Genomic DNA, 23,896 nt, shown 5'->3' with positions numbered 1-23,896 from the left:
AGTTCTGCTCCATCCAGATTTTACTTTCACTGAGGCAAGTTGTGAACTGAGTAAGATCTGATGAAGTTCCACTTTTAACATTGAAATAGAGTTGAGTATCATCTGCATAAAAATGATAACCCAGTCCAAAGCTATGAATAATATGGCCAAGGGGAAGCATATAAATACAGAAAAGCAGAGGGCCGAGGACAGAGCCCTGTGGAACTCCTTGTATGACTGGTGCTGTGCTGGACCTGCTGTTGCCATGACTAACAAACTCTTGCCTATCAGTCAGATAAGACTTGAACCGCTGGAGGGCAGTGCCATAGATACCCAGCATATTCTTCATTCTGGACAGTAGGATGTCATGTCTGACAGTGTCAACTGCTGCACTGAGGTCTAACACAATTAATATGCTGGTTTGTCCAGAGTCTGCGGCCATAAGCAAATCATTGGTTACCCGTAGCAGAGCAGTTTCACAGCTGTGCTGTGCTTTGAAACCAGATTGAAAGGGTTCCATCAGATTATTAGAAGTTAAGTAGTTGGTGAGTTGGGAAGCTACAACACGCTCAAGAACTTTTGACAGAAAAGGTAAGTTGGAAATAGGCCAAAAATTGTTAAGATTGTCAGCATCAAGACCAGACTTTTTTAACATTGGGGTTACAGAAGCGGTTTTAAAAGTGAGCGGCACAAAGCCAGTGTCAAGGGATGAGTTTATTATTGTTGTAATTGTCGGGATTATGGTGGGGGGGATGGGGTCCAATACACAAGTAGTCAGCCTCATCTTACAAAGCAGGTCATTAATAAACGCAGATGTGACTGTTGAGAACTTAGAGAAGGAGCTGGATGGAGTGGAAAAACAGGGAAAGATATAAACAAATGATGTATTTATGTTAGTTGAATTATTTAGATCTTTAATTTTATTATGGAAAAAGTGGAGGAATTTCTCACAGACTTCAGTAGAAGAGGTAGTTGGGCCAGATGCAGGTTGAAGTAATTTATTAACTAAAGAGAACAAAACCCTTGGGTTGTCATGGCCATTTTCTATTATTCTGCCATAATGGATGTTCTTGGCAGCAGTTAGTGCTTCTCTGTAAGCTCTTTGGTGGTCAGAGAAAGCCTGGATGTGCACGGTGAGGCCAGTCTTACGTGAAATTCTCTCAAGGCGTCGGCCAGCTGCTTTCATAGATCACAATTCTGAATTATACCAAGGAGCTGAACACTTAAAGGAAACCTCCATATGTTTTAAAGGAGCTGTTTTATCTAATGCTGAATGAAGGGCTGTGTTATAGTGGTCAACAAGACTATCTAGTGTTGATGGAACAGGTGAAGACAGTAAAAGATCAGAAATGGATCCAGCAAGAATAGAGGGACAGATATTTTTAAGGTTTTTGTAAGAAATTTGTCGTTTACAGGTCAGAGGAGGGAGAGGTAATGAGACAGTGAATAGTATTGCTTTATGGTCAGAAAGTCCCAAATCAGTGCTGTAAGTGTTGGCAACAGATAATCCAGATGTACAGATCAGGTCCAGTATATGACCACCAGAGTGGGTGAGAAAATCAACATGTTGTGTCAAATCAAAACAGTCCAGTAAATATAGGAATTCATTTCTCAGTTTAGATGTGGGGATGTCAATATGGATGTTGAAATCACCAAGAAGAATGACTCTCTGGGAAAAGGAACTTAAGTGGGTTAATAGTTCAGTCAGATCAGATAAGAAGGATGCATTGTATTTTGGAGGACGATAAAAAACAATGAGTAAGACAAGACCTGATTCAGTTATTAGTTTAAGAGCCAGACACTCAAAAGACAATGGACAACATATCAAGTTTGGTATCAATGATGAATTCTGACAGCACCAATGCATTGCTATTAAGAGATCTCAAATTAAGCAATGCAATATTGGTTTATGAGACTTCTTTTTGCACAGAGCCGTGACTGGAGTTTATTTTCACATACTGTAAATTTGGCACAATTGGCACTATTTCCAGGGCCATGAGTAGGACGGCATATTCCTGAGCAAATGCTGCCGGTGATCTTTTCATTCACAGCCCGGCGGTGGCGGTGACCTGACCCGCAATGTACTGTACATATTTCGGCGCCACAAAATACCGGTGTCTTTTAGGATACTCCAGTCAGACCATTTGCTCTGGACAAACTGTTTAATATGAAGGAGTTTGTCACGAGAGTATTTTAGCATGATACTGAGCAATATTTATCTGATACCAGTGGAGAAGCAGCACAGCACAGCAGAGCCAGTGAGACAGGTGGGTGTGATGGCGCAGATGAGCGGCGATAGCAAAGCAGCAGAAAGCATAGCAGAGGAGGTAGCAGGATTTGGAGGTTCCAACATACAGCCACAAACAAGTAGCACTGGGTATTACAGGCGTGAACACCCCAGAGCCACAAGCCAGGTGGGTGTGAACATCAGATCAGTTCTTAGTCATAAAGCACAGTAAAATGAATCGAGAGAAGACCAGCATAGCAACTATATCCCAGGCTCCTAGATCGACAAGGTACAAAGAAATGTTCGTAGGTCTCGTCCCGTGATCCACAGATTCAGTTGTTCCCAGTCAAGGTAAAGTCTGCATCCATGAACTATACATACAATAAAGAATATACAACAAGCGTAAAAAAGTGCAGGATTAAGGCGAATTTTGTTGTTAACAGGGAATAGCGGCAACAGCATGCATGCGCCAGCGTTCCCTTCTCTGATGTATCAATGGTAAATTTGCCCGGGAGCTGGTTTCGAACTCGCGACCTTAGGTTTATAAGTCAGCAGTTTTAACCACAGCACCACGGAAGCTGTCATAGAGTAGTGGTAGAGTAATCCAGTAGGCAGTTGGGTTAGACGGCTCCATTGAGGAGCTTCAAACTCTGGGTTCTCTTTTCTTTTCTGCCATTGTTGTCTTCAGTCTTCCTTATCTGATAGTTGGTACACTCCCTCAACTCCAATGAACTACAGCCTTGTGAATCATGTGGAACCAAAGTATCTTTCAGTAGATAGGGTCTTTCAGATAGTACTGTTGTTAGGTAGTCAACAAGAGTGTCTTTTAGGATTTCCTTATTAGAATAATCTACATGAGAACAGGCTATTGTTGCTCAGTTTTTTTCTTAATAATTCCTTCCATTATTTTACCTGTAATGCATGTTAAGCTTACTGGCTATAGTTGCTTGGATTTGTCTTATCAACCTTTTTATATAATAGGATATTTTCCATTTTCCAGTCTTTTGGAATTTTCCCAGTGTGCAGTGATTTCATAAAAATATGTGTCAATGGTTTATATATGGACTCACTAACCTCCTTAAAAACTTAAAAAAGGATAAATATTATGTGGACCTGGTGATTTGATTTCAGCCTATTTAATCTAAGAAGTACTTCTCCCTCTACAATTTCCAAATCATGCTGCACCTCCCTTTTACTGCTGGGAAGTTTTCTGCTTCCTCACTTATGAAGACCTCAGAAAAATGCAAGTTTAGAACATCTGCTATTTCACTGTCTATATATTTTAATTCCACTTTACTATTCCTAATGCACTTCACCTCCTCCTTGAGTATTCTTTTACTGCCTAAATACTGAAGGAATCTCTTTGGGTCATCTTTCACCTTATCTACTGTATTCCTCTCTTAACTGCCTCTGAGCCTCCATAAGGTCATTCATAACGGTTGCACTAATGTTCTCATGTGCCCTACGATTCATATTGGAGTTAAAGTTTAATTTGTGCACTAATTTTTTCTTTTGGGCAGATATTTTTCCATTGAGGTTTCGATTATCAGGGAATCTTCGAGGAAACAGTTTATTAACCCACAGTGTGATCTTTCCTACATCCAAGACTGTGAAATAATCCTTCAAATAGTCTGGTAAGTGTTGCTTTTGTTTCTGATTAATTAGGGCTTTGACCTTGCACAGTTTTCACAACAAAAAAAAATTGATTTCTGATTTGGTTTTAATATTTTGATATTGATGGTTTTTGATGGCTTTTGACCCGTTATGTTCCATGAAGAATGATCAATCTCCTACATGCTTTAAATATAAAATATCTTTGTAACTTGTAGGTTATCTTAGCTTTCATTTTAGCAGAATATATTTGAACCACTTGCTCAGGGCCACCCCATATTGTCTGAATAAGCTCAGCTGGAGGTAGAAGACTTGTCTTAGGTGACAGCATTTCAGCATTCAAATACAGTGGCCGTCAAGTGGAACTTGTTAAAGTTGGTAGGACCAGTGCTTCAGTCCTTGTAAAAAGGCTGTAATAGTGTTAAAGAGAATCATCCATAGTCAGCCTTGATAGAATCTCTCATCAGATGTGCGACTTGGAGAGTTGTGTATTAAAATGTACAATATAGGCTAATAAAAAGGACATATTAAATGTTTTAAAGCGAATATGATATTTATATTTATATCCTACTAGAACTTACCACTCAGATTCAGGCATTTCTGTATTGAGAGACACAGCAAATAAAATCCATCCTTCTAAAACCAGTTACTGAGGTTTACCTGTCTGTGCCCTAAACCATCTCTCTCTTTTCTTATGATTGTTTTTCTTCCACAAATGACCAAAGCAGATGCCCCTGAGATGGTTGTGTCTGAGATCATTTGAAATTTAACAAATCTAATTATTAAGGGATTACACAGTGGTTAGCAGCACTGTTTTACAAGTTTAAGGTCTTGGGTCTCAGGGCAGACTTTGCATGTTTTTTATTTTGTGATTTTTTTTTACTATTCTCTAAATTCTTTCCACATCCTAAAGATGTATGAGTTAGAATAACCATGATGCTGCTCACCAGTGAGCATATACCCTGAAATGAGATAGTGCCCTGTCCAGGGTTTGTTCCTGCTATGTGCTTGATGCTGCTGAGACAGTCATCAGTTGCCATCTCACTTGGTATTTTAATGAGGAGGTTTGAAAAATAAATGAGTGACACAATGCAATTAATTAACACTCCAATAGTGCATCCTGAAGAAAATGCTTTCAAATCATGACTTAAGAACATGCTTTCAGATCACCTTCCAAGTCTAATTAACATTAATCAATAGTTCCAGATAGTAAACCTTAATTACGGAAATGGTCAATCTTCTTGTTCTACAGCTAATGGTGAAAACCATTCTGAAGTACTCTACAGCTGAATTGCTTGAAATCATTTGAAGAGGTCATAAAAGGTTCAGCATGTAGAATAACACTGTTCATTTCATGGAATTAATAGCAATGGTGTAAAAATATACAGTACTGGACACAAGTCTAAGATACCCTGGATGTTTTATATAAATGTTGTCTTCTGCATTAGTGTGTTTGTAAAAAAGAGTAAAATGTTACAAAAACATGTTTGGATTTCTTTAAAATATTTACTTTGTAAGTATATTGCCTGGTGCATTACTAAACAACGGTAATTAACAGGTTTTGTAATACTCAACAAAATGATTTCTTCTGCATCTGTTTCTGTTTCAGTTAATCATGCTGCTTCAGACTGGGCAAAGTACAACCAAACTAAAAGGTGAGAGTGTGGCAGATGTGACATTGCAACCTTCAAAGGGCTTGTTGGTTATATTGCCTAGTTTTACACCCCAGAAATAGTTTTGGCTGTGACTGACCTGGAATAGACCCCAGAGTGGGGTTGATTCCACAGCGTACTTCACTATACAATTAAAAGGAGAGTGAGGGCATGCACCCAACTAACATGAGCTAATAAGATGGAGCTTGGAAGAGACAACGAAAGAGACATCATTAGAAGTTAAAAGACAGAGACCTTGGTGTGCTATTTGAGGTGAGTAAGTGGAAACTCACCCCACCTTAGAGACGCAGTTCAAGGAGCTCAATGAATAGTCCTAGATGTTCAGTGCGTTTGGTTGTGTCCTTTTTTATTTAGTACTCTACTGTTGTCATTCCTTCTCTTAATTGGTCCTTCTGTTTTATTCAGTTTCAATGACAACCACTAATTTAATACTTTGCCTTTCTTCCGTCATTCTTGGTTTAAGAGCAGCATGACAGCATGAATAATTTCACTTCTGTATCTGTCTGCATATCTCATTCTATATGTAAAGGTCAATTTCAGTGCGTGCCATGCTCTTGAAATATTATGCACCATACTTTTGATTTAATTCTGAAAGTGATGTTTCACATGATTGCCTGAAACACATGTGATGATTATTGGCTAAAGATAAGAAGATCCATCTGAACCATCAAGGTGAAGAGTTTAACTTTCAAATGAAAGACAGCCAAATGAAGAGCAAATATTGACTCATCAGAAAACAACACATTGACGGGTTTGTTACATGAAACACATATAAAATATGTATTTGTATTTTTACTGAACTGCAATTTCTGTCTCTTTAAGAGAACTGCCCAGCGGGGTGATGATGTGAAACGTTCATGCATCACTTTACTCTCCGAGTACATAACTTGCCATTTGACTGAACTAACACAATACATAAAATGTTTCTTTACTGTTTTTAATGTGTGTTTCTGGAAAAGTTGTTGGAGGCAACAACTGGCAAATAGCAGCACACATCTTGCAGATAAACTGGAATTTGAAATCTAAATGACTTTCTATAGCTAGGAGCTTTTGTCAGTGTCAATAGCTTTGCTATTTTTATCCCTTTATTACACTGTGGATTTAACCTAGTAATTGCAATGAAATCTTTTGGCCAGCGGCTCATGATGTGTTCTTTCCCTCTTCATTTGTATGGCTTCTTATTTATAAGAAAACCCATGGCTCTTATCTTAAGTCACAGCTGTCGGTCCAGGCCCAGAGCTCATTTAGATCTGTACAGTTTTAGAGGTGAGCTGTAGGTCTTAACACCTCCCTTTTGCTGTTCTTGGAATGTAAACATTCAGCACAGCTGCTTTTGCAGTCTCTTATGGTTTTGATTTTTATCTATTGATGATCGGAAATGCAGATTCTACACAGGTGTGAAAGATGACAAAAAAGAAAACAAGGGTTACTAGCCATCCAGGGGTTTATGCAATCATAGCACTTGGTATGTATCAAGACTCTGCATCTTGTGGAGTTGTACTCTGGCACAAGAAAAATATATTGATATTGCTATTCATATTATTAAATATGGAAGATTCTCAAACAAGGCATCTAGCAAAATTGATTGCGAAGCTTGTTAAAGATACCAGAAGGAGATGAAAAAATCCTTAAATTCAAGGTGAAAGAGTCAACTGTTACATTGTGCCACAGATGTTGTCAGTCCATGAAGACATTTTCATTCAATATTATATGCCGTCTCTCCATAATCAATATTTTTATGTAAGGCCAGGTTTATACTTCACTCAACACGATGCATGCTCCAGCGGACACTTCTGCTACACAAACGTTTTACTGTTTATACTTGCGCGCGTACTTTACTTAAATCTGGAAGAATCTATCAGGTGGCAGTGCAAGATATTATCATGGTGAGAACAGGTTTGGCTTCGCTGTGTTGTGAATTGCCTAGAACACCCATTAAATTCTGATGACACCTTACCATAATATCTCTGAAAAGGATGTTTAATGATTGAATTCATCAGTGCAGGGATGTGTCTATTCCAGCATGCATTGGGCATGGGGTATCAGCTCATCGCAAGGTGAATACAAGCACTCACATACACTAGTGTCATTTTAGTGTCACCAAATTTGCATATCTTCGAAAGGAAACCAGAGCACAGTGTGGAAATGTAAACATGTAAACTCCTGGCAGGGAATACCAGTGACGTGACTCCCTGCGGGACAGCAGTGCTACCACTCCACCACCATGTCACCCTCATGTGTGTAATTATTAACAGTATTCATTATTTAAATGAAATTAACTATTTATCTGTAAAATGTAACATAAATACTTTAATGCATTTCATCATGATAGTGATATCAAGTATAAATCTAAAGATTCTAAATGTGCAGAGTTGGAATATCATACATTTAATGTGTTTTGTGGGGTGATCTATTGCTGTTTCCTGCTGCTATCAGGTCAGTAGGAAGCCCCAGAAGCTCATAGCGATTAACAACTGGGATAACGGTTATGATGGTCTGCTTTAATGATAAAGTAAACTATGAGGTTAAAGTAGACATTTCGAGATTAAAGCCGATATTTCCACTTTATTCACAAAATACACCTTTTCACCATGTCCTTAATTTTTTTCTGTGTGGCTCAAATACAGCGCTCTACATTATGTTGCTGTTGTGAAGTTGCAAAAAAAAAAAAAGATGGCACAAAAGATTGTATGTGAGACTTTTCAAATTTATCGTGTCATTACAATCGGGAATATGCGACGCTTGAATATAAAATAAATATAAAATGAATATAAAATATATACCTGGTGGCATGGATAGTGGACTATCTTAAAGACAGACCTCAGTATGTGCGTCTCGGGAACTGCACGTCTGACATTGTAGTCAGCAACACAAGAGTGCCACAGGGGACTGACTGTACTTTCTCCAGTCCTGTTCAGCCTATATACTGTACATTGGACTTCCAATACAACTTGGAGTCCTGCCACGTGCAAAAGTTCGCTGATGACACTGCTATCGTGGGCTGCATCAGGAGTGGGCAGGAGGAGGAGTATAGGAACCTAATCAAGGACTTTGTTAAATGGTGCAACTCAAAACACCAACAACTGAACACCAGCAAAACCAAGGAGCTGGTGGTGGATTTTAGGAGGCTCAGACCCCTCATGGACCCCGTGATCATCAGAGGTGACTGTGTGCAGAGGGTACAGACCTATAAATACCTGGGAGTGCAGCTGGATGATAAATTATACTGGACTGCCAATACTGATGCTCTGTGTAAGAAAGGACAGAGCCGGCTATACTTCCTTAGAAGACTGGCATCCTTCAACATCTGCAATAAGATGCTGCAGATGTTCTATCAGACGGTTGTGGCGAGCGTCCTCTTCTACGCGGTGGTGTGCTGGGGTGGCAGCATTAAGAAGAAGAACGCCTCACGCCTGGACAAACTGGTGAGGAAGGCAGGCTCTATTGTTGGCATGGAGTTGGACAGCTTGACATCTGTGGCAGAGCAACGGGCGCTCAGCAGGCTCCTATCAATTATGGAAAATCCACTGCATCCACTAAACAGTATCATCTCCAGACAGAAGAGCAGCTTCAGCGACAGACTGCTGTCACTGTCCTGCTCCACTGACAGACTGAGGAGATCGTTCCTCCCCCAAACTATGCAACTCTTCAATTCCACCCAGGGGGGTAAACGTTAACATTATTCAAAGTTATTGTCTGTTTTTACCTGCATTTTTATTACTCTTTAATTTAATATTGTTTTTTGTATGAGTATGCTGCTGCTGGAGTATGTAAATTTCCCCTTGGGATTAATAAAGTATCTATCTATCTATCTATCTATCTATCTATCTATCTATCTATCTATCTATCTATCTATCTATCTATCTATCTATCTATCTATCTATCTATCTATCTATCTATCTATCTATCTAAAAGCACCACAAATGCATTTTATGATGGTATTTTGCTTCACCACATCGAACCATTTATCAAATATCAAAGCGTGCACATCAATCCCGTAGGATCCCCAAAGTGGCTTTCTGTCACATGTAGATAGTAAACAGAGACTCTGACGTCACTTTCCAACATTTATCAAACAGCGCCCGCTGACTTTTTGCTGGTACTGCAGCTTGTGTACGCATCACGTTAATTTCAGGGGACGCGTCAAATGAACGCTGGGAACGCGTGGCAGCCATGATGCGAGCATGTACGCGTTCTGAGCGTGAAGTATAAACGAGCCCTAACACATTTACAACCCCATCAGCTCTGTATACATTTACAGATCTGTTTCTTTACATGACTGTTTTACTGGGTGAGCAAGTAAGTATGTCTGCCACCTTTGTTATCGGTCAGATACAGCATTAAATAGGTTGTGATCTCAAGAATATGCTGTTCAGCCAAACTCAGATCTTGACTTCTTCTTCTTCTTTTGGCTGCTCCCGTTAGGGGTTGCCACAGTGGATCATCTTCTTCCATATCTTTCTGTCCTCTGCATCTTGTTCTGTTACACCCATCACCTGCATGTCCTCTCTCACCACATCCATAAACCTTCTCTTAGGTCTTCCTCTTTTCCTTTTTCCTGGCAGCTCCATCCTTAGTATCCTTCTCCCAATATACTCAGCATCTCTCCTCTGCACATGTCCAAACCAACACAATGTCGCCTCTCTGACTTTGTCTCCCAACCGTCCAACTTGAGCTGACCCTCTAATGTAATCATTTCTAATCCTATCCATCCTCGTCACACCCAATGCAAATCTTAGCATCTTTAACTCTACCACCTCCAGCTCTGTCTCCTGCTTTCTGGTCAGTGCCACCGTCACCAACCCATATAACTCAGCTGTTGACTATGAGGCAAAAATAACAGAAAAGTAAAATGTTTTTATTTTTGTGAGAATTTTACTCTGTAGACACCTTGTATGTCCTGTACTTTTGTGTCAGTCAGATACAGCATATGTTCTGCATGTTACCGTACTACTGCCTGGTGTGTATTATCCTCATTGCATCTTGCATCATAACACAACATATGTATTCAAATAGAGCAAACTTTGTATGAGTGAATGCATTATAAATGTGTGTGCATCGAAGTGAACGTCAACACAGAAATATGCATTTGGAAAGTCAACTTGGCTGCTGCCTGCAATGAGCACATCCCATAATAGTCACTCAGTAGTGTCTAGTAATTACACTGCACCAATAAATTCCTTAAGAAGCAACAGGTTTTCCAAAATAACACCTCTACTACTTTGGGTCCACATCCCTAGGCCTGGGTAATTGTTTGAAATTAGCTGACACCTCTGCAATATGTGACTTTAAAATTAGCACTGTTTATGCATGCTTGGAGCTTTACTGTACTATAACAAGACATAATTTTAAAATTATGTAATATTCCAAAGCATGCACACAGAGTCACAGGATGCTGGATTTTACCCCAGATGGCATCAGACGCACAGACACACACCATGTAAAATGGACATAAAAATAAGTTCTTGACCATTTCCCTTTGTTTTACTGTCCTTTTCTCCTTGGCTACCTCTTACTAAAACAGGAACCCATGCTAATATTTATGTAAAATTGTATATATATTATGTTCTTAAATCTTCTAAATAATTAAATAGGTAAGTATATCTTAAAAATGCATATTGTGTGCATCCATTAGACATACTTGTTGTTTTCAGTACTGAAATCATTCATGTCTCATTTTGCATCCTTAATTTAAGTGAGACGCCCAGCAAATGTTCCAAGTCGTGGTAAGAAGCAGGTTTTCTGGATTTCAGTAACATTGCTTTTTATAATGTGAAGTTTTTGCTTATGCAACACATTGTTAATGCTTTGCTTTTTGTTGCTGTACGTTATTTACACATTCTTAAGGATGGCAAATTGGGTCACAGATAACTAAAGATTTCCTGTAGGCTAGGAGCTGAGATCTTTTATGTATGCAGGCAGACAGCTTAGATTTTGAAGCTGTGATATTCAATTGCAGAAGATGTGATTCAGAGAAAGTAAACAGGTAATGAAGTGTAAGCAAAGGGCCACCACAGCAGGGAGGATGCATTGAACATGTATTTGGCCAGAAGGTTAGGAATAGCATCTTGACGTGAATTCATTTACATTCCAGCACATTTGCCAGTTTTAACTACCAAATGATATTTGTTTCAATTTGTATTCAGTTTTTTTCTTTTATGGTGCTCTTTTCACCTCAGACAGCTAGATATGCATACATATTTATACAGCTATATAGTGGCATTATATTATTAGAATATAGATTCAGGTAAACATCCAATTAAATGTTTTACTGTGACAAGAACTCCTTAACATAGTGTCACACCCGCTCTGTCCCTAGCACGCAAACAGAAGAGCCTGACTATCATAAGCAATGTTGCCTCACAATGTGGCTTGCATTTTTCTGTCAGTGTGTCTTTCAAAAATGTTGTACAGGTTGCAGTTTAGTCTGTATCATCACTATGTATGAGTCTCATGGTTATCACATCAATAGTAAAAGCATAACTCATTACTAAAGGTGACCTGTTACATATACAGTATAAGACTGGTCAGGCCTGAACAAATAAGAAAAGTCAATGACAGATGGTCTAGTGGAGACTGTGAAAGAGCTCTCATGTCTTCCAGTCGTCAACCCATGCCACTGGTCCACAGTGATAACCACATGTCTTTGAATAGTAGAAAAAGTTGTAAGATATATTATGGCTGGCAGGTGCTTGACCACCTGATCTCACAGAGACGTCATTCAGACCAATGAAGGAATTCCCAGAATTCTATAATTGCACGCAAATCACATATTCCAATTTTACTTTTAACTATGTGTAACTTAATGTGCATCCTTGTAGTGATGTTAAGTGTAACTGACATGTAAATGTAAACAATTTGTGTTCTTGAAAATGCTGAATTCTTATGCTGGTTTTGTAGAAACTATTAAAACTTCACATTCTCAAATCTGCTTAATCAAACTGAGGATCACAGGGAGCTGCAACCTATCCTATCATCATTGGGTTCAATGCAGAGCATTGCAAGGCCCACTCATAACCACACACACATGGGGCCAGTTGACAGTCTTCAGTTAACCGATCCTGTCTTTGAGATGAGGGAGGAAAATTGGAAAGCCCAGGCAAACACTGGGAGAATGTGGATCCATAAGGAAGCAAAAGCAATAAAAAGTCACTATTTTATTTTAACAGAAATGCTTCCAGATAAAGATTTGACAAATATTTAAATGCTGTGGTGCTTTAGGAGAATTCATATGAATAACATTAATATTATTTTATTACCCTTTGCAACTACATTATCAGCTCCTTTTTTATTCACTGCGGTATTTTCTTAAAATTCCTAATGCTTTTAAATATTGGGGTAAACTTGACCTGCATCATATGGTCACTTTTAAACCTGCACCACACATTGTCAACTGTCTCTATACTAAAAAGTAAAATGATCTTATTTAGGCTTTGTTACATATGCTATAAATTTCCATCCATCCATTTTCCAACCCGCTGAATCCGAACACAGGCTCTGCCAAAGCACTACGAAATGTAACGTATTATGGTCACTAGATCCTAATGGTAAAATCACCTTTACCCCTTTATTTCTTGCCTGATTATTACCAAAGCATAGGCAGGCCTTCCTCCTCGTTGGTGCTTTAACATACTGTGTTCAAAACAGTCGCTGATTATGTCTAAAAGCTCCTGTTCTTGTGCTCTGCTATTTGTAAGGCTAATCCAGTTAATATTTGGACAATTAAACACTGCTCATGACAATAATATTCCTCTCTAAACTTGCCTTTTCCGTATTATTGAAAAGATATACATTTAAACTATCATTTGCCTTGCGAGGTCTATAAAACACTCCTAAAATAGTGCTTCATAGTTGAGTCCATCAGTCGATTAAAGTTGAAATATTGACTTATTTGCAAATAATGGGTTCACAAAAATCCTTATATTACACAAATTATTAGTAACTCAATTTTTAAAACATCCAGGATATCAGATCTGTGAGATGTTAACATATGGCAGAAAATACAATTTTACAAGCTTGGCTTAAAGAAAGATCCCACACAAAAACAGTGTACTTCACTGTTTAAAAAAAGATAATTTACTGGGCATCTTAAAATGTGGCTGGCGTGGTGGCTTTGTGTTTAGTATCGCTGCCTCATAGCTCCAGGAACAGAATGCAGTTACCATCTGGGCACTCTCTGTGTGCCGTATGCACGTTCTTACTGTGCTCACTAACTATTTTCCAGTTTGCTCCCAAATGCCAAGAATATGAAAGATTAAAAGAGCTGATGCTTTTCAGTTTAAGCAAAGGAGCATTAAGAGGTTACATGATTGAAGTGTTTAAAATTATTTAGGGAATTAGCACAGTGGATCGAGACTGTTACTTTAAAATTAATTCATCAAAAACTCAGGGACACAGTTGGAAACTTGTTAAGGGTAACTTTTGCACAAACTTTATGAAGTTTTTCCTTTACGCAGAGAACCATAGACACTTGGAATAAGCTACCAAGTAGTGTGATAGACAGTAGAGTTTTAGGGACATTCAGAATTCAATTTGATGTTATTTTGGAAGAATTAAGTGGATAGGACTGGCAAGCTTTGTTGGGCTAAATGGCCTGTTCTTGTCTAGAGTGTTCTAATGTTGTAATGTGTTACGTGAGTCTGAGTCAATCCTGTGAGAGTCAGTTTTGCAGTGTGCATCACTGCTATATACCACTTGCTGCTGGTGACTCTCCGTGCCAATGAAAGGCAATGAGCAGATTCTGAAAAAAATACATTTTAAAATGCCTAAAGACTGAAGATAACACTAGTCATTGCAGAAATTGTCAATTATTTATATGAAAGAATAGATAACACTGGATAACTTGCAACTTCTGCCGTCCATTATTAAACAACTATTTATATAAGGTAGTGGTGGATACAAGTCAGTTCTGGATGGCATATCAGGTAACTTACAATTGTTGTCTATAAAAGTGCTCAATTGCAGGATCTGCTAGACCTTTATTGACTGATTGAAGTGTTCAATATGTATTTATACCTTACTTTCCCTAATTATATCTGTTTTATTTTTTATAACATTTTGAAAAAGTAAGTTAATTATTCATAGAGTGAGTGCATTATGTGGGTTTCTGGCTTAAGGGACAGGAAGAACCAGCATGAGGAGAAAGAGGGTTCAGCCTGCACCTTAGCCATTCCTGGCTGTTACCTAGCTTGTGTATTTCATGTTGGTGACTTTTAGTGACTATGTTCAGAAGTCTGTTGTCACATAATTTATATCTTGGAATGTATTAGGCAATTCATAGTGAACATTACAAGTGGCAGCAGGAATTCCAAGGAAGAGGTCACTGAAGCCAGTAGTAGGGAAGTGTACTCAGCATGGAATCACTGATGGGTGCCTTGTTGTGTAGGCTATCCGAGTACAGTGGTTTAGAGATTTTATGGGTTACCAAAGAGCTCAATTTATGACCACTGTGGGACCAGAAATTAGAAGTAAGTGTCTGGTGGGGTTTTTCAGTTTCAGTATAATGCATTCTTATTTCTGATGGTGCAAGACAGTGGCAACATGCTGCATATTGTTCAGACATCCATCCATCCATCCATCCATCCATTTTCCAACCCGCTGAATCCGAACACAGGGTCACGGGGGTCTGCTGGAGCCAATCCCAGCCAACACAGGGCACAAGGCAGGAACCAATCCTGGGCAGGGTGCCAACCCACCGCAGATTGTTCAGACATGCAAATAATAATTTCAGTGTACTCTGCACGCATGACTATACCACTGTGATAGTATGTATATGTATGTAATGTGTGATGGACAGCCAGGGCCCTTACCTGGCCAGGACACCTTCTTAAATGAAGGACCGGGGATGGAGATATGCACAGGGCACTGCCTTCCCCGGAACACTACAGTAGATGGCAGCCCCCCTGGGTTGCAGCAATGTCATGGATTCCCTCAGGGCTCCATGGGAGTTGGAGTTTGGCACAGCGCTGTTGGGTTTCTGTGGGGGCTACAGAACCTTACTTTGTCAGGCTTCCGCCACACCTGGGAGTGCTTCCGGACCTCAGTAATGAGCCATCTGGACTACACTCAGGTGCAGCATTAAAGGAGCTGCCTGCCTTCATTCGAGGAGCCAGAGTCGGGAGGAGGAGGACAACGCTTGCCAGAGGAGGAGTAGAGGCAGAAGGAGCAACAGAGACCAAGAAGAAGAAGAAAAGAAAGTGCCATTATTGTGCGTCGCTGTGATTGGTGCTTTTTTACTGTGCTGTCCAGCAGGGGAACAAAGGAAGGGGTAAAAAAATAAAACACGTATTTTTGGACTTGTGCCTGGTGTCTGTCTGTGTTGGGCTTGGGGAGCTGATGTGCCCCCCTGGTGGCTACAAGTGACTATTAAATACTATGACTATACAAATTTTCTTATGGAATAATAACGTCTATTATACTTTTGTCCATTTGTCTCTTGGGAAGGCTAACTGAGTCCAGAATAGGGAGGAAAAGATAGCACTCCTCTGGCATGTAGACAGCATTAGTTGAAAGGCGGGGATCAACAGGGCCTGAGAGAAGGAAAAAGGCTTGTCAAGCGCACATATGGAAAAATGTCCTGGACTTGTTTAGTTGTTGTGGAAAGAGCTGCAAGTTCTTTATTAGTTTGCCTTTTCTCTCATTTACTAATTTTTTTAGCAAATAAATCAAATAAGAGGAAACACCTAGATATCTTTGTCCATATCTGATTCAAGGAGCAGGGCTTGGCCAGCCCTATAACGTTTTGTTTATTTTGTCTCTTACATTTAGGTACTAGAAAGAATCTTTACTTTCATTATTTTTGTATAGATACGATTTTGGGAATAGTTGTGAACTAGAAGTATTGTTCTCCATTTCATGGAAATTATTCCCACCCTCACAAAACTATATAGCAGTTTTCACTTTCTTATTCTAGTCCTTTCTTACATTTTGTAAGGCTGTAATACATTGCTTTTCAATTGTTTGAATAAAAGATTTGACCTCTGTCGGTCTACTCTGAGTTCAGCTTTTCACATGCTACAGAAAAATAGAGGTTTGGCTGCTCGCTTTTGACATTATGAAAATGAAAAAAAGTGGCAATTGGGCTAATATTAAGTGGTGACTTCCAGCACATCGGTACATTTTAATGAAACAAAAATAAGGAATTGGCATTTGAAATGGAAAAGAGACAAAAGGTATTTTAGAACAGTATTAAGAGATTAATTCAAATTTGAATAATGGCATGTCTGAGTACCAGACAATGAGGAACATAGAAAAGGAAAAAAGAGAGAATTAGCTTGACCCAAAGGAAAATACAAAAAAGGCAGCTTTTAGTATATAAGAAAGGGCTGATAGTTTTTAAGCAGTCGTGTCCTCTTTTGATGAAGAAACAAAAGGATCATCGACCACATTGAGCTCTAAGGCATTATTCAACACAATGATTATTATCTTCCTTTCCTGTTATCTGTTATTCTTTCTGCTGGTAAACCAGAGTATATAAAATTAAAATGGAAATCTCATCTAACAGTTAGTATGTACAACCAATTTATTTATTTATTTTGATTTGTGCAATGGTTCAGGGCAATTTGGTATGATCATTTGTCTTTTAGCAGATGAAAAAGATGTGTCATTTTTGCTTTAAACTATGCACAGTTTAAAATGTCCACATCAGTCAGGAATACAAACAGTACATAGCATGTATGGCGTACCGCATAGCACAGTAGGGTTTAAGAAATGTTCTGTTCTGTAACTGCAGTATATGTTGCATTTAGCTGTATGTAAAATTATTGTTAAAGTGGTTTTTTATTTTTTTTTTAATTTTTATTGTCATTATAAACAATTAGGGAGACGTGCTAGGGTAGAACGTTGCTGTCAAAGCCCTGGGCTTAAACGCCTGCCCTTAACATGATTTCTGACTTTGGAAATAGTAGTCCATCCCCTAATGACATGGATTTTTTTCAGGGGTTTATGGTTAAAGCCCAAGCACTAGCTATTATATAGAATAGCAGCTCTAAAATATCAAATATGCGTGTCTGTGTTCATCCGAAGAGCTGGCATCTTATCGAAGGTGCTGCAGTGAAAGGATTTGCCTTTTGAATGCCACTTACTTAAAATGCTGGGTTTAGAAATTGGATTGATTTTTAAGTATTATTGGTCGTATGGTAAATACAGTACATTTTAACTGTTATGTCATAAAAGCATAAAACATTTGACAAATGAATAGAGACCATTCAATCCATTAAACACATCTGGTTACTAGTAATAATATATTATCATTAACAGTGATGACTCTTGCGATGTGTTACTGATAGTTTTCATCGTTTTATATCATGTTATAATATGCAGATTGATAATACCTGCTTATAGTAGATGTATAAACTAAAGTCTTACTGAGACTTCCTTGTTTGCTCTATTCTGAATAATTTCAGATGTGCTGGATGGCTTATCTTTGCTCATAGTTTGTATAAATAAAACATTTGCTCACACAATCCATATTACGGTATCAGATTTCTCACATACCAAATTTCTATTTTCTCAACTTGTTAGGTGTTTTATGAGTAGATACAATGATTTTTAAGAGGTCTTTAAAAACCTAGGCAGTAACGAGAAGTACAGGCTATCAACAAAAAACAAATTTATTTCTTCAAGATTTTATAAGACAGTTAAATCCAGTTACTGTTCTCAGTGAGTCAGCCATTTGATATTGAAGATCCTGCAACAGCCAAGTAATTGGAGGAAACCAATGTATAAACAAATGCAACTGTAAAGTGATGTCAGGAAATGTGATTATTGTAACAAGTTCTCAGCTCTCTAGCTAGCAGGAAAAAGATGAACATCATACAAATCCAACTGCAACAGTATATGACATGTGAAATGTCAGAGATGTAAGATGGAGTTATGAAAGCAAAGGGAACACAAAATCAAATTGTCGGTCTACTGTCAGTCAAACAGAACACTGTTATTGTTGAAAAGTGCAGATCAAGAGAGGCATATAAATTATATCCTGCATATCATGGAAGCTTTTGAATACTGTGAAAAACTGTTGAGAATTGGAAAAGTATAGCAGTATCAAAAATTGGTAACCAGAATAGAAGAAAAATCATCATGAGAAAATATGAGCATAAGAGGTTTGACAAGTGAGAGGAGATCATTCATTCTTCAGGCTAGTTTGGTTAGCTATTACAGTAGCTAGATTGCCCCAATATCACATTCTGCAGGAGATGCAGAAATTCATGGTAATAACTGGCCACCCCCTCCCTCTCACCACCATTACCCATCTGAATCACAGATAGGATGAGAAAATGGAGGTCACTTCATAAAAAAACAACAACAACATTTATTTATATAGCACATTTTCATACAAATAATGTAACTCAAAGTGCTTTACATGTTGAAGAAAGAGAAAAAAAAAGACAAAATAAGAATTAAAATAAGAGAACACTAATTAACATATTAATAAAAGTAAGGTCCGATGGCCAGGGAGGACAGAAAAAACAAAAAAAACTCCAGACAGCTACAAGACCACCCAGCCCCCTGTAGGCATTCTACCTAACATAAATGACCTCAATCAGTCATTGTATTCAGGGTTCTCATGGAAGGACTTGATGATGATGATGATGATGGTCATGTGGACTTCTGGTCTTTAATCCATCAATGGAGGAACATCACGGTGCTTTGATCGGGTGGTGGTGGCGCAGATCGCCACCACAGAAAACTGGAAAATGAACAGAAGAGAGAGTAGGGGTTAGTACGGATTTTGGAGCCACAATAACAATGATAATTAATTCAATATACAGAGCGTCAGGATTAAACTAAAATGCAGTTATGAGAAAGCCATGTTAAAGTAATGTGTTTTCAGCAGTGTTTTAAAGTGCTCCACTGTATTAGCCTGGCAAATTCCTATTAGCAAGATATTCCAGATTTTAGGTGCATAACAGCAGAAGGCCGCCTCACCACTTCTTTTAAGGTTAGCTCTTGGAATTCTAAGCAGACAGTCATTTGAAGATCTTTCATCCCAAAAAGAAATGTTTGGTACAAAGCCATCACACCTCATCACTTAAAAACGTGTTGTCAAGCGTGGTCATGGTTGCATCATTCTGTTCATTCAGGACAGATATCAGAATATGAGGAAAGATGAATATCTCCACACATCAAGAGACTTTAATGCAAAACTTGCTGCCTTTTGCAGTAAACTGAATTTTAAAAATTCATACCCACCTCCACCCTGGAATGACTTAAAAAAGAAATATCGAAATTCAAAACTGGTCCAGTCATAGACTTAACTGTGATCCGATTAAAAATCTGTGGGCGTACAAAAATAGGGCCATGTATAGGAAATGTTTTTGCAATTTGATTGCATTTGAGCTCTTCTTCAATGATTAGTGGGATAAACTTGTCAAATCCGCTTCTACTATATTGTCCGAGAACTATCCAAATTATTGTGATCAAAGCAGAGATATTAATTAAAGAGTAAGACAAACACATGCAATGAAGTGTTTGGGATCTATTTATTGTTTCCAAACAATTATCAATTTCTTTTTTACTGTAATGTAGTTATGTACAAGATCTTGTTAAAATCCGAAAAAGGCCTGACATGATTTGTTTGCATTTCAGCCTTTACATTAAAACACCTTATCCATGTAGACTTTTGATATGGACACTACATAATATCTGGGGTGTTTGGATTATATTCTCAGATTAACACCCAAAAAGAAGAGAAGTGTCTAGGTGCATCTTGCAGTACCAATGACATAGATCAGGTAATGCCCACAACGTTAGTCACAACATGCCCTTTGACTGAGATAACCCTCCTACAACCTTAATCTTAACCAGAGTGTAACGAGGCCCTAATGTTAATCATAGTCTAATTTGGTGTTACGTGACTAACGTTGAGGGTGTTTTGTGATGTTGGGGCATTACATGATTAACCTCATAGGTACTGTGGTCTGCAATTATACTCTGTTGAAAAAGAACAGTGCGTTTAATAGATAATTTAACACATTTAGACAGGATTCTGTGAACAAGAACAGAAGAGATAACACAAAAGCCAGGAGGAATTTTCAAATGCTGGAAGCCTGTTTTATTTGTTTAGTTAGATTTTGTTCCTTTTACAATATTTGTAGCTTTTTTTCAGCCTTAAATCAAAAATAGATCTTTTTCACAGGGCACAGAAAACTATGAGGCCTAAAAGCGAGACAAAAATTCTCTGAATATTTTCAGTAGTTTTTTTGGGTATGTATACTTGAGTGGTTTTCAAGATGGATATTGTTAAGTAAAACATTTACCTTACATTGCTTTAGCAATGATAGTGCTACAGTATAATTTACACTGCAACAATATTATTAATGCACAACAATATATTCAATGTGCAAGTTAAAATGACAGCAATAAAGCAATGAAAAAATAAACAGAGAGGACTATATTTGTCCCTGAGGGAAATGTAACTGTTTACAGAAGCTCTATAGGTAGATAAATAAATAAATATATATATACACACACACTATCGTCTGAACACATACCAGAATGACTAAAGAGGAATAAAATTTTGAAAAGAAAGAAAACATCTGACTTGGCAGTTACAGTCTCAGTGAGGCATTATGCAGACGTACTGCTGTTGCTGTAAAGGAGCCCCAGTAGTGTTTTAAGACACACTTCTTCTGAATGATTCGTTGTCTGAAAGTCCTCAGTATGTGTCAAAAAGAGGATGTGCAGCATTATTTACAATGGCAGTCAGTTTTGTTTTAATTATCTCCTTCACTACTACCTCCAAGGACTCCAGAGTGCATCCTATAACAGAGTTTGCCCTTTTAATTAGCTTGTTGACTCAGTGGGCCTCATTTGAAGTGATGTTTCGCAGCCCAGCACACCACAGCTTAGAAACATCACACTGACCATCACAGTTATTGAAGATGTTAAAGATGTCACTACCCACAAAGTCTACTAAGAAAAAAGAGCCTATTCTGTCCTTTTTTTGTATAGTTACTCTGTGTTCTGAGACCATTCCAACCTGTTATTAATGTGGACCTCCAAGTACCTGTACGAGTGGACCACTTCTACACCCACTCTTTGAATAGTGACCAGACAAGGAGGCTGTTTTTGGTGCAGCGAAAGTCAATAATCAGTTCCTTGGTTTTGCTGATGTTAAATTGCAGACAGTTCTCTTTGCACCAAGAAACACCGTTCTCCACCTGACTCCTACACTCTGTCTCACTCCCCTCTTATCAGTACATCCCATAAGGGCAGAATCATCTGAGAATCCTTGGAAGTGACATGACCTGGTGCTCTCTTTATACTCTGAGGTGTATTGAGTGAAATATTAGATATATTGTATACTTGCTGTCCCCTGTGGCTCCGCCTGCGTAGTACTGAAACAGGACAGCGAGGAGGGCCCTGCCTGGCTCCCCAGTCCTGACGTCACGCTTCCCCCTCCCCTCGGCCTGCAGCGTCTGTCTCAGATTAGAATGAATATATCGTTCCTGCAAGTGAACTATGATTCTTAACGTGATGGGAGAAATCACAAAATTAACTGGAATGTTCAAGCATATCATAGAAAAAATTATCATCTACTGTAAATCCTTTAAGTAGTTCTCTTGTTCGCTAGCTAAACGGAGGTTAGGTTACGCCCCGAGGCTGGCGCGTGAGTGAGGAGGGCCTCGCCCCCCTCCCCTCGGCTCGCTGAGTGTCTCGGATTCTTGCAAATAAATTGGTACCGCAAGTGAACTATGATACATAGCGCAATGAGAGAGGCTGCAAAATCAACTGGAATGTTCAAGTAAGTTATAGAAAAAAACACAATCTAAATCCATTAAGTAGTTCTCTTGTGAAAAGCTGACAGACAGACAGACAGACAGACAGATAGATGTTGGATTTTATACATATAGTGATTATATGTCAATTATCAGATATATTAACTGCGCTGACACTCTAGGCCATAATAGAAACATGAAGCAATTCAAAACATTCTACCTAAGCATATTCAAAAAGTATGTAACATAATGAAAATGGACAAAGGTTTTTGTGTTTAGTCGTCCAGTCTTTCCCATTTAACTGTCTGACCTTTTCCTGCATAAGTTTAGGGCTCTGTGATCAGTGGAAGAACCACAACCTACATGGAGAGGACAGTGTTTCAGAAAGTAGTCCTAAAAATGGGCATAGTGCATAGGGCCCAAAATACATTGAAATAATCCTGGCTATTCATCACATTTCACAGAGATGAATAGCCACTTTGCTGAAGCTTTGTGTTGTTAAGACCAAAAGATTTCGTTACATAACAGTATCTGGATAATTGATGCATTTTTGCAGTACCTTAACAAACGTGTTACTGAAATTACTTTGTCATAATGAGGACTAGGTCAAGGGCTTGTAGGATGCTTTGCTACATTCTTTAAACTAATTCTAATACTGCTGTGTCAAAAATGGACATAATGGACATAAAACAAACATCTGAAACACCACCAGGGAAGGAATCCTGGCTAAAACATAACAATCTGATCTGTACCATTATTGCAGTTTTCCATAAAACAAAAAGTAAAGGCAGAAGCTAATTTTGCACTGCTTCAGAACTGCAGAAAATCAATCACAGACCAGCTTTCTTATCTATGTTTATTCATCCATTACTCCAATTTAGCACCAAATGTGAGTGATCTGGTTCAGAATTGCAGGGGCTGGAGGTTATAACGGCAGCTTTACAGGTATAAGGCAGGAAACATCTCTAGATGGTATGCCACTGTACGGCACAGCTCTTATCTATGTGGCATCAGCAAAACATTCTTTGTGCTCCGTTTTCATCTTCAATATGCGTCATCATTTTTTTTAATATGGTAGGATTTTCTGCATTTGTGGGATAGCTTACTATTACAAGGTTTTGGTGCACATGAATGTAACAACATAACTCATATAAGTCACCCATGCTTTGACAAAAGGAGTAATAATGCTTTCCACAGTGAATAACCTGGATGCAGAAATGGAGAAAATCCTGCACATAGCAAATGTGGTTTAAGATTAGATTGAAACCTGCAGCTACAGAGGATAGAATTATCAAGGCTGAGAGATAAGGAACCTTAGAGATAACAGGGAGATTGCTGGGTAACTGTGAAAGTCTCACCAAAAATATTCTGCTTTATATTACACTACAATTTAAAGAAATCTTGATGTACAAAATCTACATTAGTAATAAAATAGACAGATAAGACAAGATAAATTAGGGTTCTAAGGATGTCTCAGGTATTGTTGTTACAATAATGAAGAGTTAGATTGCTTTGTGTCTTCAGCCAGTTAATTTGGCTGAAATTAACTGTCAGCCAAAATGTATATTTTTTTCAGTCTGCATGAAGCAAGGTTTTTTCAAATGAAAAACAATACACATCAATGCAGTTTCATAGACAGGTCTGCATAATGCAGTGGAATCCGAAAGTATTTAGACTCCTTCACT

The sequence above is a fragment of the Erpetoichthys calabaricus genome, chromosome 4 (assembly GCF_900747795.2).
Source record: "Erpetoichthys calabaricus chromosome 4, fErpCal1.3, whole genome shotgun sequence".
In the NCBI taxonomy this organism is placed as follows: Eukaryota; Metazoa; Chordata; class Cladistia; order Polypteriformes; family Polypteridae; genus Erpetoichthys; species Erpetoichthys calabaricus.
This window is presented reverse-complemented; position numbering follows the sequence as displayed.